This window comes from Papaver somniferum, chromosome 6, assembly GCF_003573695.1.
Source record: "Papaver somniferum cultivar HN1 chromosome 6, ASM357369v1, whole genome shotgun sequence".
Taxonomy (NCBI): Eukaryota; Viridiplantae; Streptophyta; class Magnoliopsida; order Ranunculales; family Papaveraceae; genus Papaver; species Papaver somniferum.
In genome coordinates, this window is record NC_039363.1 from 153,424,986 (window position 1) to 153,431,408 (window position 6,423).

Sequence of the window (6,423 nt, forward strand, 5' to 3'; positions counted from 1 at the left end):
CCAGCATTAAGATCTTTCAAATGATCGATTCGGTGACGAAGAGATCTTAATAGTTCAACCGTCATCACAATTCCAAAATTAATGGGATAAATCATATGTCATACAAGCCGCTTATCTCTCTTAACCTATTTTTCATTTAAAAATACAAATATTAAATACTTTTTTGTAACTTAATATAAGTCTTAAAAGCATAAAGAGAATAGAAATACCAATACTACTTTATTTTCGCATATAGTTGTTATACTATAATTAAAGCAATTGCACTTGTGCAACGGTCTAGAATTTTTTTGTTCCCAATGGGTTGAGTTACGAATTGCTTGGCAAGCTTCGACTCTCTTATACGCCACTTATTTTCAAATTTTTCGACCCGATTCGAATTTTCCATACAAATGTTCATCGAATTACTACAAACTGCTTTATAAGCAAGCACACATAGTTTTTATACTTTAAGGGTCATCGAATACAACAAATGATTTCCATCGTTTTGTGAGGATACAATATCTCTCAGATACTAGCCATCATAAGCCAGTTATCAGTGATAAAGGATGCCCAATTGCCAATCTAAAATTATGAATACAATGCAAATATATATATACACACATTACTACCAACTTATTAGTTTCTTCATATGCTTTCTAATAACCAACCCATTTGGAAACTAGCAAGCATAAGAGAAAAGCTTGGTAACAATTTCTACTTAACTATATATAATTTCACAAACATTACCATCACTCTGACAGAAAGTTAAGAACTCATACAACATTTACCTTTAGAAAAATAACCATAATGGGGAACTAAGTTTACCCTTCTAATTTAACAGATCAGTTGAGTAGCTTAGGTACCATCGTCCCACAAATTTAAATCTATGTTATAAGGGACAACGTTGTTTTCCCACATAGACGGAGATCTATAGTTTGCACACATAAAAGACGGTCTGGATCAAAAAATTAATACTCTCTCCGTTCATAAGCTGGGTTTTCTTTAGAAAAATTTTAGGAAATTAAGAGAACTAATCATTGCAAGCGGTCCTCATGACACTTGTCAATAAAAGAAGTGAAGTGAAATGGTCCCCATGACACTTGTCAGCAAAAGAAATAAAGTGAAACGGTCACATGACACTTGTCATCAAAATAAGTTAAGAAAAAAATGGTCACAAAAAGTTAAAGTAACATTTGACTTTCCCAATTAAGAAACCAGCTTATCTTTTTGAAATATTTATTTATAAAAATCGGCCTATTAAAAAAGAACAGAGGGAATATGTGTTTTCAGTTTTATTCTGGTTTTTCATATTGGACACATAAAGAAGGGTCCTCATCCACACACTAAAGATACAATGCTAATATCTACACTCCTCTCAAACTCGCCGTCATATAATCCTTCTTGCCATTATTCTTCTTCCGTTACGCTGGGAATTAATTTCAATTTTTCTTCCTATCAATGTCACACCTGGTACCCTTTGATAGTGAATTTCTAATTAAAACTCATTCTATTAATTGAAGAACAAAGACAAGGATGATTCAGGCCATTTTTAGAAGAGCAAGTATTTTTTTACTCTTGACTTTTGGTTAGGGTTCTTATTTTTCCGATTATTAATCTTATTTTTCTTTTGTTCATCATAGGGTTTTCTTCGTAATCGTCGACAACTCCAGGTAAAAGATGCATGAATTTTTGGCTTTATAGGTAACTATTCATCAAGATGAATTTGATTTTTCTTGGGTTAATCAATAATCATAGGGTTCCTTTAATGTTTATCATCTTGAATCAGTGTTAATCTTTTTATTGATGTGATTTACCAAGATTCAATTTTGTTGATACTTTCAGTTTTCAATATGGAAGCTATCATGTGTGAATAAAGTTTTCACTTTGCTTCCTGGATTAATAATGGTGTCATAAAAGTGGGTTGCTGTTTTTCTAAACACCTTCTAGGCCTTGAAAGACTGTTAAAGTTACTAACATTCATATTTGATATTGTCATTTTCACGTGCTTTTTTATGATTGCGTTACGTTATCAGATTATAGGAGAAGTCAGATCATAAGATAGAAATGTATCAGTTGCAGGGCGAGTTTTACTTTATGCTCAGACCTTCCCAAGGATTGTACCTCTGCTCCTTCCATAGTATCTGAAAAACTGCCTAGGCAAATTGAGAAAGACATATCCTTGATTTTTTTTCTCAAGTATAAATTTAATCGGCATTGTAATGGCAATGCTCTAACAAACTGCAATTATTAATGAATAATATTTTTAATAGCTGTTGTTTGATCTTCAACTTTATTGATTGTCCCATTAGACAAGTTAACGAAGTTGAGTAATGGTAGTTGTTTTCTTCAATTATCAAAAATTCATTCACCAATTATCACATATGAACATGCCAATCGGTCTTTAACCACAAAACTTCATTAGACAGGATACCTAACTGGAGATTGCCCATCGGGTTTTTTTGCACACCTGGTGGAGAATGATCGAATTAGTCCAGAATCCAACCTAGGTCCTTCAATGATTGTTGTTTTCTCCAATTTTGTGAAGAATTGTCAAAGTTTCACTCTGTTTCCATTATTGTTTGTGCATAGATATTTCTAATGATTTAGTACTCACTGAATCATGATAAGTAACATACTATGTCATCAGAGTGCACACCAACAACGACCTACCTGAAGTCCCTCGAATTCAAGAGGTCAGTAATTTCCATTAATCTTATATAGTGTAGAGTATCTAAATTACCATCGTTGACTTCACATTTAAAAATGCTAATGTATGTATGATTTAAACTAAATGAACACTGATAACTTTGCATTTTCGAAAATGCTATTCAGCTCCCTATTCTCCTCCCTAAAAACTAAGCCCCACATTTATGTCGAGATCCGCATTCAGGTTCAGGTGGGGTTCATCATTCCCCTAATGTGGAATTTAGATTGTAGGGAGGAGAATAGGGAGGTTAGGAATAGGGAGCTGAATAGCACTACCGATTTTGTTGCATTTTCTCCATATAATATAACTATTCATATTTTTAATTATTATAATACCAATCATCTACTATGACTAAAGACTCTGTTCGCAGTAGTACTTTCTTTAGATTATTGGTTTTTGAGTTTAAAAAAAGATGTACTCTTTATATCACTTCTTTCTCATCGAAGCTCCATCTCAATGTGTATAAAACACGGAGTGATTAAACTGGCAAATAAAGGATTTTGACTCTGAACATCTGATATTTGATTTTACATGTACAGGTAGTTTGTCTGTTATTAGTGTAGCCTCATGGAATATTGAATCTGTAACAAATTACATTACATGAAATCTAGAGGTTAATATATATATATATATATATATATATATATAATAACTGTAGAACACTAAAGGTAACGGGAAAAATGTAAATTGGCCTAAGTATGTCCTATGTCCAGAAATTATGATTTTGCATGTGTTGTTTTAATTTGACTGCTTATGTTGTTGTTTTTGTTGTTACTCCCTCTTTTGTATTCTTTTTGAGAAACAAACAAGAACTTTGAGAAACAAGCAAGAATTTTTAATTTTTAATTGATGATGACATTTTTTTCACTGGAATTCTTAGTGCCACCATTTACATGAGGGTTTTGATAGGAACATTGTTGTGTTTTGCAAGGACATACTCTGATAATGGAGACAAATATAATGGAGTTCCCCCGGTGTCTACCTATTTCCAACTCAGGTCAGGTGCCTCATTCGCTTTGAAGTTGAAGATTTAGTAGGTACTTCCGTGTTTGTAGCTCCGGACAATGAGGTCCAACAGATGGTCTGCCACACTATATCCGAAATCATGACTGTGTTAGAGGTGAATAATCTTAATCAATGTTCCTATCTCACCTTAGATCATTAGACTATCTAACAATAAGAAAGATGCGAGGTACCGAATCATCCTCTCCAGGATTGGCGCGAGAAAAGAGACATTAGAAGAACCCGCGAAGCCAGCACGTGTAAAAATAAAGCTCGGAGGTGATGGAAGAGACGTCTATCGGACGCTAGACTAATAAATGCTCTGACAAAGTAGTTGAAAGGATAAGAAGAATCTGGTCAAAATAGGACTCGGTACCAACTACATCGGGCCAAGACAAAAGGCGACATCGGATCATATTGTACCAAGCTATCAGCATTGGGCAGAAGCACATCGGGAGATGACCTCACCCAGTTCAAGACGACATATCGGGAGAAGCATCACATGATACCCGAGAAGAGTAGCAAGAAAGATGTACCACGACTCACACTGTAATATGGGGGGGGGGGGGGGGGGGGTGGAATTCGTAGTGAGAGAAGAGAATACTAAGAGCTTTGTAGAGAGACTAGAGAGCTTACTAGTGAGATACACCTTTCGTAACCTTGAATCAAGCAATAAGATCGTCCCTTTACCCCCGTAGACGTAGGTAATAATACCGAACCACGTATATCTTGTGTTCCTGAGTATCTCTTGTTTATTGTCTTCAATGTATGTGTGTAATGTTTCATCTAATGTAGAAGTAGGATTTTCCACATCTACATTATGGCGCCGACTAAGGGGAACGTGTAACATCTTTAGATACCTTGCATAAAGACCATTAAAGAGAGATTCCAAAGCTCCTAAATCATCTCATGATGTTAGTCGACGCGAAGTGAAAGACTCTTATGGTTAAGAATATTGACTTGTAACCTTTCGGAGCACCTTCTTTTTCAAAGTCAAATCTGTTATAATTGTTTTTGTCGAATCTTCGTCGAGATCAAGATATTTGCATCTCTGACTAGTTGAAGAGTCATGTTAGTAGGACGAGTCATTATCTCTTTGTCTCGTGTTCAGTAAAATTCTTTTTATCTTGTTGTTTCGAATCAAAGAAATTTAGGATTTGTTTATCTCTTTTGAAAATACGGATATTTGCATCTCTGACGAGTTGAAGAGTCCTGTTAGTAGGACGAGTCATTATCTCTTTGTCTCGTGTTCAGTAAAATTCTTTTTATCTTGTTGTTTCGAGTCAAAGAAACTTAGGATTTGTTTATCTCTTTTGAAAATACGTTCTTTGTGTAAAAATTCTCGAAATCATTACGTGTAAGGTCTCAAACTTGAACTAAGGTCGATTGTGTTTCCTTATATGACTAGGACGAGCTGTTAGAGAGATTTAAAAGCTCCCATATATATCTTTGTTGATGTTTGGTAGTAGCTAACATGAAAATTCATCTCGCTGGCCATACCTCGTTGGTACAACAGTAGCAGCAGTGGTAAAACCAGCTCAAAATCATCGAGTTAGAGTTACTGAAACTATGGCTAGAAAGGGTATGATAAGCACTTCGGTGACAGTCTCATCCTGATCCCATAACAAGAGCCTTATAGCGTCGTTAGAAATCCAAAAGAATCCCAAGGTAAAGCTATCCTTGCGGAGTTCCGAGGAAAAAGTCGTGAAATCTTGTTTTAACAACCTGCGTAGTTGGGACACCGGCAAAACAATTGGCGGGAGTCATCATTACAAACCCTGGCCAAGAAAGAAACTTTCTGATTAAACGTACGGACGATTAATGATTTCTGGCACAAGGAATGATAGGACAAATAATGATTAATGCGTGAGACAAGTACCAAAAGCGACATAACCAAACCACATTTCAAAAACTGTCCCATTGGTCAAAACTACCTAACCTGCTGAATTCAGCGTGACAAAGTAAAAGGGAATCGTACTTGGTTGAACTTTTTCTTTTCTGAGCGTCAGAACTGTTGTACTTCGTCCTTTAACCTTTTCGAAAACAGTCCAAAGTGAGCTGTTGTGTGTTCTGTTGACGTAGGTAGGGACGGGCGAGCCGAGGAACACAAATTGTACCCGAGCCAATGGCAAGCACTTCAGGGACGGGAAAGATCCCGAGGAATCGGAAGGTGGCAGGTGCTAGCGTGCAAGAAGGGGTGACAGGTTCACAACAACCGAATAATCGACAACACCAGTCGGAAGAATCCCGAGCACAAGGCGGAGGAATGACCATAGTACATGAGGAAGTCGGAAAAATGTAAATATTTTTTTGGGACACTAAGAAAAAGAGAAAAGTTCAAATGGAGTGAGGAGTGTGAGGAAGCCTTCCAAAAGATTAAACAACATCTCGCAAGCCTGCCCGTATTACAAAGACCCGAGCCCGGTGAAGTGCTTACCCTATATCTCGGGGAAACTAGTTATGCTATAAGTGCTCAAATCAAACAATTCAACATCTTCTATGAAATGAGGAAAGCAGTAAAAGCACAGGCAATGGCCGATTTCCTAGCAGATTTTCCTCTGGACGATGAGGAAGAAATCGAGGATATTCCAGGTATGGAAGAAGACCGAGAAGATCCCCCCAACCTTCTTGAAACGTGTAGTCCGACACGATGGGAGGTGTTCATGAATGGGTCGGTCAATAAAGACGGATCAGGATTAGGATTAGTCTTCACCACACCAAAAGGGAAAAAGATG

General features: G+C 36.5%; 1 long non-coding RNA gene across 1 annotated transcript; it reads left to right on the forward strand.

The window, feature by feature from the left end:
• The first annotated feature begins 1,329 nt into the window (after nt 1-1,329).
• Nucleotides 1,330-4,504, forward strand: LOC113289837. The gene is made up of 3 exons (XR_003331140.1): nt 1,330-1,540; nt 1,620-2,672; nt 3,618-4,504. It is a non-coding gene; the product is annotated as an uncharacterized LOC113289837 (long non-coding RNA).
• Nucleotides 4,505-6,423: the final 1,919 nt, after the last annotated feature.